This window comes from Micropterus dolomieu, linkage group LG17, assembly GCF_021292245.1.
Source record: "Micropterus dolomieu isolate WLL.071019.BEF.003 ecotype Adirondacks linkage group LG17, ASM2129224v1, whole genome shotgun sequence".
Lineage (NCBI taxonomy): Eukaryota > Metazoa > Chordata > Actinopteri > Centrarchiformes > Centrarchidae > Micropterus > Micropterus dolomieu.
Window position 1 is genome coordinate 1657043 of NC_060166.1, and position 10881 is coordinate 1667923.

At 46.6% G+C, this 10881-nt stretch overlaps 1 protein-coding gene across 1 annotated transcript in view; it reads left to right on the top strand.

The window, feature by feature from the left end:
• The window catches only part of adamts17 (ADAM metallopeptidase with thrombospondin type 1 motif, 17), a 236219-nt gene that overhangs the window by 161830 nt on the left and 63508 nt on the right, over positions 1–10881 (top strand). The window lies entirely within an intron of this gene.

The following is a 10881-nucleotide window of genomic DNA, read 5'->3' on the forward strand; positions in this document are numbered from 1 at the left end:
ACAGCCCCCTCACAGAAATGTGTAGTACACCACAAGAAAGAGTGATAGGTGCAGATACAGTAACAGAAAATTTACCCTGTTTCAGTGTTTGTTAGTCATAATTATCCACACAGTGGGGTGTTGTCAGATGAAGGATGTTGGACAAATTAACATAAACATTAATAAGAAATATGAATAGAAATATTCCTACAACTATAATATTGTGTGGAGGGGTGTACTGGGACTAATATATAGGCTGAATGATTTGGGGGGAAGAAATCTAATTGCGATTTTCTTTCTGCCAGAAATCACGATTACGATTTCATTTGCTATATATATATACTGTATATCTGTTTTTTGTTTTGTTTTAATTTTTTTTTTTTTAATTATTTTTTTTTTTTACTAAAGTTTACTTAAGTTTTACTAAAGTTCAATATTTGCTGCCAGTCTATTTTTGACAGAAGTCACCTCAAGCAGCACAGAGCAGATGAACCAGGCAGGAAGTCAGACACAGAATGGCATAGAGAATCCGGTCGATATTCAAAATAAAACACCCTTTGCGTTTGTGGGGCGGCTGTGGCTCTGGAGATAGAGCGGGTTAGCTGTTAATCGGAAGGTCGGCGGTTCAATCCCTGGCTCCCCCTGGTTGCGTGTCGAAGTGTCCTTGGGCAAGATACTGAACCCCGAATTGCCCCTGGCAGCTATTCCGCCAGTGTATGAGTGAGTGTGAATGTTAGTTTCCGTTTGAGCACTTAGGCTCAGTGTGTGAATGCAGATGTAGTGTAAAAGCGCTTTTGTTTGTCGAAAAGACTAGAAAGGCGCTATACAAGTACGGAGCATTTACAAACCTCCCCAACAACTGAGTGTGCAACAGCAGAACAGATTTTCACCACTATTGCAGGACCCTGGATCTCCGTCTGATGACCTGGATAACATCCCATCCTCACACAGAAGGAAGGACTGAGAGTAAATCAGAAAGTAAAAGGCTGCAGGGAAAGCTAACGACTGGGCCTCAAACTCTGATTGTGGGTGACTCTGCTGTAAACGATGTAAGAAGCATGTGCAGTAAGAACACCAAAATACTCTGCTTTCCGAAGGATACAGTGTCTGACTTGGCAGAAAGAATCCTGTATATCGTGGCTGAACATCCTACTGTGAAAACATCATACTGCACATCGGGACCAATGGAACAGTCTGAAGTCTTGAAAGAAGATTTTAATAATCTGTTAAATCTACACGGTCAGCTCTTTGAATGCTGAGGTGTTTATCAGTGGCCCTATACTGCCAATCTGAAGAGGAGCTGAGAGATTCAGCAGATTGATGGCATTGAACACATGGCTCTCAACGGCATGTACTGTCCATTCAGTGCATTTCATCGAAAATTTTTACTTTCTGTGGGACTGCAGACATCTTTTTAAGGCAGATGGACTTCGCCTTAACAAGTCAGGAGTAAAATTGTTCAGCTCCAACCTAGTTTTACTTTCTGTATCACTCATCTGTTCCCTCTGCAAAGGACAAGAAACAAGAGGAATCTAAACAAGAAGGACATATAACACTACATGCCAGAAACCTTGAAGGAGAGCCACCTCAGCCCCCGCCGGAAGAGAGCTCTGATCACGGGAGACAACTGAGCCAAGAGGAAGAGCCTCCATCTCCCTCACTGAAAACCAACAGTGAGGATTCACCATCTCTATCCCCCAAATCCCCATCCAGGTCACCCTTATCTCCAGACACCCATTCTCCCCTCTCCCCCCTGTTGGACTTCACTGATCACATGGAAGACCTGGTTAGAGCTGGGACAAACTTTACTCCCTGCACCTTCCCTCGCTCCACTCCCATTTTCTCTACCATAAACCCCCCTCACCATCCACCTCCACCACTGGTTCTAAGTCCTCCAGGTTTGACACATGTGTCACAAATACAGCGCACAACCCACCTTGGGGCTCTGCAATGGCAAAAAAGCCCAGTAAGCTCTGTCTGATATGTGCTGGGTCCAGGCTACAAGGAAAATAGCACTCATGACTCTTCCCAGGACAAGCCGGGGCCCAGTGTGCCGGCAGTCTTCTCCATCCCTGTCTTGACAGGTAAGCATGGTGAATGTGTGTGAAACAGGAAGCACTCAACATATCCTGCAAATTTAGTATTAATTCCTCGTCAGCCGCAGCCTGTCGAAAACAGTGGGCCAGATAATGTTTTTAACACACTAAAATTAGCTTTGTTAAATGTTAGGTCTTTGGCAGGAAAAACATTTTTAATCAATGATTTTATAACCAATCACAATCTTAATTTCATGTTTTTAACTGAAACTTGGTTGGACCAAGATAACAGTGCAGCTGTCCTTATCGAGTCTACCCCTCCCAACTTCAGTTTTATGAGTGAAGCTAAGTGCATAAGAGAGGAGGTGGAGTTGCCATTTTGTTAAATGACTCCCTCCGATGCAAAAAGATGTTTTATGGGAATTTTGCTTCTTTTGCATATGCCCTGTTCAGCTGAATTCCTCTTCTCGAGCAATTTTTCTAAATATCTACAGGCCCCCTAAATACTGTGCAAACTTTTTTGATGACTTTGGTAAACTGCTGTCTATAATTTGTATTGACTTTGACTGTGTAGTTATTGTTGGTGATTTTAACATCCATGTTGACAACCCCCAGGACAGAGGGACTAAAGAACTGTGTTGTGTTCTTGATAATTATGGACTGACCCAACATGTGACGGAGCCCACACACAATAAGGGGCACACTTTGGACTCCCCAAGGGTCTGGACATTTCCAAGGTTGTGGTGACTGATGTTGCTCTCTCTGATCATTCCTGTGTTTTCTTTGAGATTGCTATCTGCATGCACACAAACGTACAAATAGAGGTAATCACAAAACGGCATATCACTGAAAACACTAGTGAAAAATTTATTGAGGCTTTCTCTTCCACACCCGCCCTCTCATGGGTCTCAGTGAATGAGCTTGTAGATAATTTCAGTTCTAAAATTACAAATGTTATTGATGCCATTGCACCAGCCAAGGTGAAGGTGGTTTCTGGTAAGAGAAGATCTCCATGGAGAAATGCCACGCTGGTTAGAACTCAAAAAAGAGTGTCGAAAAGCTGAACGCAGGTGGCAGAAAACAAATCTCCAGGTTCATTATGACATCTATAAAGAGAGACTTCGCATTTATAATTTAGAACTGAGAAATGCAAGGCGGTCCTTCTTCTAGGCCCATATCAAATCTCCCATTTTTAAGTAAAATCATTGAAAAGGCTGTTTTTCAACAGCTTAGTGCTTTCTTGGCACTAAATAACTGTTTTGATCTTCCAGTCAGGTTTTTGACCACAGCACTGAGACGGCTCTTGTTAAGGTCTTCAATGACATCCATTTAAACACTGACAGTGGCAGAATTTCAGTCTTAGTATTATTGGATCTCAGTGCTGCATTCGACACGGTCGACCACAACATATTACTAGACAGACTTGAAAACTGGGTTGGACTTTCTGGCACAGTACTCAAATGGTTTGAATCCTACTTAAAGGACAGGGACTACTTGTGGGAGTCCTCACTGGGTCTTGCGCGTCCAAGCAGAAGAAAGTTGGGAGTGATGACTTCCACGGTCTCATCTTGTACCTGGGCTCTGGCACCGATCGGTCTCTCATTTGACAGGTTAGCAGCAAGGTACAGGAGGGTCTGGAACTCCAGCGCTGTCAGGTTACCTTCTTTGCCAACATTGCTTAATGCTGTCTTGAGTACACGAACAGCTGCCTCAGCTGCCGCATTTCGGTGGGGAGAGTCCGCCAGGTGAAATACCCACATCCAGTCGGTCCCTACAGCTGCCACCTTCTTCTGGACCTGATCCTTGTTAATGCCACTTAGGAACTCATAAAGCTCCTTTAATACTGGTCTGGCGCCCACAAAGTTTGTCCCTTGATCCGACCAGAGCTTTCTTGGGTGACCCCTGAGAGATCACCTTTACTGTCTGTACCTCTGTGTGTGTATATTGTGTAGGCTGCCTCCCTCCCCTCCCTCTCTCCTTCCATCCCTCTCTTTTTCTCTCTGTTCCTCTCCTGCCCTCTCTCTCTCGCTCTCGCTCTCTCTCTCTCTCGCTCTCTCTCTCTCTCTCTCTCTCCTTCACCCCAACCGGTCGAGGCAGATGGCCGCCCACCCTGAGCTATGGTTCTGCTCGAGGTTTCTGCCTCTTAAAAGGAAGTTTTTCCTTGCCTCTGTCGCCTAGTGCTTGCTCTTGGTGGGAACTGTTGGGCTTCTGTAAATAGCATCATAGAGTACGGTCTAGACCTGCTCTTTTATGAAAAGCGCTGTGAGATAACTGTTGTTATGATTTGGTGCTATATAAATAAAATTGAATTGAATTGAGAGCTGTAAAGCGCTGGTATCCTTCCGTCGACAGATCTTCCACTATGTCAGCATGTACTGCTCTCAAAGCCATACAGCTGAACACTACACCCCAGATTTTTATTTGTTCTTCGTCTTATAGTATCTTTAACAACATATGGTCCGAAAAGGTCCAATGTCGTAAACTCGAAAGGTGCGGCTGGTTCAATTCGTTCGAGGGGAAGCTCACTCATCACCTGTTTGCTCATTCTCGCTTTGGTCTTTCGACAGTGCATACCGGAGTCAATGACATTTCTGGCAATCCTTGGTCCCAGCATGCTTTAGACCTCACACGGAGGAGTGTGCCAGCAACACCTTCGTGGTTAACCTTATGGGCCTCTTGGCCCCCAGCACTGTCTGACTATCAATGAAGTGGTACCACTTCTCCACATCTAACCTTTCCGTGCTTCAATACCTATCCCTTTAGACGTGTGGCAAAGACAGCTCCGCATACCTCAGCCTTTACTGCATCACCTTTTTGGTTGAGTGGAGTTAACTTGGCCTTTTGACAGCTGATTTTACCAGCTGGGTGACCACACCATTTGACGTCTCTCATCGCAAGTACAATACAGCGCCATAGGACTCGCAGCTCCCATCAGAAAATGTAATTCCCCAGGGTTTACCCCTCCAGTCAGAGGGCGTGAGGCGTCTGTGGAATTTAATGCTACTCAAACGAGCGTACTTGAACAGTTCAATTGCCTTTCCTCTGAGCTCATCAGACAGAGGTTCATCCCAGGTGTCTTTAGTAAGCTTCCTGGAAGGCTCTTCTCACAAGGATCACTCCTTTCTGTTTCACAGGTGTTACTAGACCAATCAGGTCATATAGTCCGGTGATCTGGCTCAGTAGAACACGACGCATCAGTGGCTCCGGAGTCTTTACTACCACTTCTTCTTCAGTGAGGTCGACCTCGGTTCTCATTATCTTCTTCCTTCTGGAGAAGTTGATGGAGACCATCACAAAGAGTTTGTCCTCTTGCACGAGGTAACCAACCCCCAGGGCTTTGTTATCTTCCTCCCATAGCTGGTTGGGCAATGTCAGAGTCACTGGCCTGGACTCTGTCCCATCCCGCCTCCCACTTTGACCGGACCGGACCCAAGGCTTGAGGTAGAAGCCTCCTGCTTTCAGTATTTTCTCTACTCCCTCTTGGAGCTTGTCTAGACAGTGTGGGTCATTATGGGACGTGAGGAGGTCATCGACGTAGGAGTCTTCCTCGATGACTCTTCTTTCCTCCTTCATATCAGAGAACTGGGGCAAATTCGCGGTCTCTCGCATGGCAACCTGTGCAATGCACCCCGCTGGTTTGTCCCCCATGTTCACCCTCACGACAGCATAATCCTCAGTCTCATCCTCCGGTGAGTCTCTCCATAGGAACCGATGCACATGGACCTCTTGTTCCTCCAACCAAACCGAATTGTACATTGTACACTTGGTGATGTCTCCAATAGCTACATGTTTTCCTTCCCGGAATCTGAGAAGCACCGCTCTGATGGGATTTAGGACGTCTGGGCCTTTGAGCAAAATGCCATTCATGCACACCCCTCTGAACTCCTGGCTGCTATTCGAGACGAGGCGCACTGGCGTAGTCACTGAGTGGGGATTTAGAGCGGGTAAGTGGCTCACCCGCCACACAGCACCTTTCCAGCTGACCATCATGTCCTTAGTGAGTTTAACAGCAGCTCCTCTCCCCACCATCTCGCCGACTTGCCTCATGTAAGCCTCTTTCCACAGGGGGTCTTTCGCAAGCCGCTTCTCAGCCCTCAGGAACGTTGCTTCCACAGCCTTTCGGTTGTTGAGAAGAGAGGCTGGGTTTTCTTTCCAGGGGTACTTCACATCCCAGTGTGGCTGGTCACTGTGGGCGTCCTGCCTTTATTATCTCCAGCTCTTCTTCTCATCAGCCAGGGAAATCTCCTTTCCTCCCAGTGGGCACTGTCCACAGCGACACCCTCCATAGGCAGGGTCACAGGCAGCACCGATGCTATCCCATTTTAGCCACCCAAGGATCTCTTTATTGCACACTGCTGTCGTTTGAACTACTACACTGCTTTCTTGCTCCAAATGACTTCCTGGCCTTCCCACAAAATGTTCTTCAACTTTGACGGCTACCATCTTCATTAAGTGAGCAAAGTGCGTCTCTGACTGCCATGTGGTCAACACCACTTCTTCGAAGAGGTCTGGATGCAAACCACTCACGATCTTGCCCAGAGAACCATCCCACAACACCAGGTTGCTGACCCTTTGCAGCCTTTGTGGAGCTAATTGACCTTCTCGAGTACTGATCAATAGATCGATCTTCTCTGGGTGGGCCAGTTCTCCCAGCTTAGCTTCAGGAAAGAACTGCTCTAGTTGCTCTGATCTCACCACTCGATCCACTTCCATCCCGTAGCAGATCATCTCGTGAAACTTCAGGGTTCCTCGTGAGGCCCACACTTTTATTGTCACGAGATACCTTTTTGTATCAGCTTTCACCCTCATCGTGCCAACACCATACACGACAAGGGAGATTGGTTCACCTGTCAGCCCGAGCCTTTCCGCAGCTTGGTGTGTAATGCAATTTGTGTCAGACGCGAGATCAACCAAAGCTCCAAGACTGTCTCCTCTCTTTGTCATGACAGGTACAAACATCATGAGGACTGGATGTTCTTTCAAGCCGCTGTGTTCTATCAGACCCTTGCCAGAACACACTGACGACATTGCCTTGTTAGTACAGGCTTTGCGGAACGCCTCTAACTGGTGGGGAGTCAGCCCCAACTCGGCGAACACAGCCTCCTGCTCCTCTGTCGGACCACGAGGTCCCCTCTTTTCCTCTGCTTTGTTTTCCTTCTTGGTAGCATCCTTCTAAGTTGATGCCTTAGGGCAGAGGAAATAGTGGTGGTCCACTGGTGTGTCGCCTTTCTTACACTCCTGCTTAGACAGAGGAACTTTGGAGTGCACCCACCGTCAACCCCGTGAACCTCCAGGCACTTCATACATGCTCTTGCCTTTTTCACCTGAGATTTCTTCTCTGACAGACTGGTCTTCCTGAAAGTTTTCCAGCGAAACAGTTTACCTCCATGTTCTTCATCACCACACACAGCACATGGCAACTGCTTGGAGTCTCTTTTGACTTCACTTGCCACTTGCTTTTCTCTCCATCTGTCATCTGGTTTCTCCCGGTAGCTTGGTCGCTCAGGAGCATTAGCAGGCCATGGCTTGCTGGGCAGCAACTGCCCCAACCTCATGAGCAACAACTTTTGGTCTTTCAGGAACAGCAAGAGCCTGTCGAAAAGGTTTCCTTGGTGGACGTCGTTAACAGGGTTTCTCACACACATGAGCCACTCTCTTTTCATAACATCAGGGAGTTTAATCTCCAAAGACCATATCACCAGCTGGTTCTGTACAGCGTCTGCGCACCCCAGGTCTGCGAGGTCCAATACTGCTCTCTCCACCGCTAGAATCAACTCTAACGTTTCTCGTGGCTGGTGTTTTTTCACAGCAGGTCGTGATTGAAGCTCCAACACAAGCTCTTCTGCCGTTTGTGCTTTGTCACCATAACAGTTCTCTAATTCCCTGAAGATATCGTTTGCATCTCTGCTACGCAACAGTCTGAGCTCACTTTTCACAGACTCACCTATACTGTCTAGCAAATAAAGTTTTTTGCATTCCCTTTACCCCATTGGTTCCGCTTGCGCGTGAGCCTTATTTTTGGTCGGGCCCATTGAGAGCTGTTATCCCCACCAGCGTACAAACCAGGGCTGCTATATGGCACGCTAGTACCTTGTCCCATGCTGACATTGACGGGTCAACAGTCATTAGTTGTGGCATGCTGGCATGGGTCGGAGGTTGGGCGAAACTGACACTAAGTCCACCATCAGACCGTCCTGACTGCAAGTTGGGCTGTAATGTCTCTTGGGGAGTACTGTGTGTGGTTGCTGCTACATACCTGCCCCGAGGTTGACTAGTGACAGCAGCACCTTCAGCAGCACAGGTAGAGATGCTTGCTCTGTCAGAGAACATGAATGAAGGAGAGGTCGTAACATATACAGTTCCCTGCCCATCAGTGGGTAGATTGATGACAGCATTCCGGGTGTTAACAGGTGGAGTAGCAATAGCAAGGCTTACTGGTTGGGTAAAGGTGATGTTATCTGCAGCTGTAAGGCTGTCGATGGCTGTTGTGATAGGCCCATCGGGAGGCATCATCGCCTCCCACATCTTCATCCTCTTCCTCCTCACCTCCGTCTGCATCGTCCCTTGGTTCTGTACTGTTCCTATTAATGACCTCATTATCACGTCGGCATGTCCACTCATCCATCAGTTGCTCCTTGTCCTCTCTCAATGATAAAAGGAGCATCCATTTTTCTGTTCCATGTGGCCGAAAGTCTCTCCAAGTGTACGCAGCCTTCCTGAGTTCATGGAGTTTCCTATCCAGCTTTACACTTTCGACCCTTTGCTGTGTCCATGGCACTACCTTACTTTTCCCGAACGCCTCAGCCCAATCAAGAGCAGACTTGAACTGTGTTAAAAGAGCGTCTATGTCCGGCACTGCATACTTGGACCACAGCATTTCCATGACCTTTTGCTCACTGGCATCTCTCTTCGCTAGGGCGTCAGGCTCACTTTCGTCACCCGTACGGTCTATCTGGTTCTGTGCATCAACATACTCATTACTGACATCGAGGAGTTTGTCATAATCATCCTTCAATCTCGCTAACTCTTCTGACAACTCAACTTCACGTAAACGGCCAGCACTAACGTCAAGGCGGTTTATACGTGTTGTGAAATTTCGTTGACCATTTGAGCGTTTCCGCTTTAAGCTCTCTAGATCTGGCTTGTCATCTGCCATTTTGTCTTTTTGTTTATTTATCTATGTATTTGCCTTCTTCTTTTTCTCTCTTTCTGGTGAAAAAATCACTAAAATCACCTTTTAGCAAAATGACTCGTTCAAAAGAATCGTTCGTTCGCGAACAACACAGACGTCTTTGCCAGCTGTTGTGGCTTGTAGCGGCATTGTTTACAAAGTCATTATTATCCACACAGTCTTACTCACAGTTGTGGAAGTTATTCAGCCCTTTAATGGCCCCGTTAGCCCTTGACTTCAGCTCCTCCGTTGTAGCGGTGTTGTTGACGGCTGCTTCAGAAGCCGAGTGTCCGATCCCGGCGCCAGTCGTCAACAATAGCTCTCTTCCGCTCGGGGTCCGTGTAGTCTCTGGCACGGCTTCGACGACGGTTTACAACTGTCCAGTTCTCTACTGAGCTACCTTCTATAGCTCAAACTCCCCACTGGAAGGGTTTCAGGACAAGTACAGGACAACTCGAGTCACATTACGAGCTTTATTGCGCACACATACGCAATACTCATCCACATACTAGGTAGCCAGAATGCTACCGCTATGATAGCTTGTTAGTTGGATATTAGTGACGTTAGTCAGTTTTGTTAGGTTGTAAACCGGCAAGGCGTCCCAGTCCTGAACATCAACTAAACGAAAATGAAACATAAAGGTGAAACGCCTGCGCACTGTACCTACTTAAGCATACACAGAAAAGATAGTCTGGAGACTAGGAATAATAAACAAACCTTTAACCTAGTAAGAAGATAACATATATATGCCTTCATTTGGAATAAGTCGGTAAATGTACACACTTATTTCTCGAATACTCCAGAACATAATCATACCATCCATCACTTGTGATATATATTTATATGTGTGTGTGTGTGTGTATGTGTGTGTGTGTGTGTGTGTGTGTGTATATATATATATATATATGTAAATCACTAGTTATACCTGCTGGAAAGCTCTACACAGAATCAGAGCATTTTGCCTGCCTGATTTTGCTGACATGTTCAGATTTTGTTGATTTCGTAATCAGTGTTTGCTTTGTGCTTCTACTATAAAATGAAAATTGATCGGACGTTCCGTGAATTCCTGCCTGGTGCGATCTGCTCTGTGCTGCTTGACGCGGCTTGCGTCAAAAATAGACCTGGGCTGCGTTTGAAAAGTTTTGTTTGCTTAGAAACGTTCCTAACTGAGTGAAGTGAACCGCAAGTATTTCAGTGGCAGTCATGATAAGAGCTGTTCGAATTCTCTAAAAGTTCTCTAAAAGCTAAGGAAAGGTGCCTCAGTGCTTCCTTTCATATCTCCTTTAGCATAGGGTACACTGGACCATCCTGTATAAAAGGAAAGGAGAGAATGCCGTCCCACAATTCCTTGCGGCGGCAACATTTAAAGCGCTGCACATTCTCAAACCCAAACTATAAAATCCATGCAAATGCTCCGTACTTGTATAGCGCCTTTCTAGTCTTTTCGACCACTCAAAGCGCTTTTACACTACATCCACCAGTGAGCCTAAGTGCTCAAACAGAAACTAACATTCACACTCACTCATACACTGGCGGAATAGCCGCCAGGGGCAAATCAGGGTTCAGTATCTTGCCCAAGGACACTTCGACACGCAACCAGGGGGAGCCAGGGATTGAACCGCCGACCTTCCGATTAACGGCCAACCCGCTCTACCTCCTGAGCCACAGCATCCCATCAACCACCTTTAGCAAAAT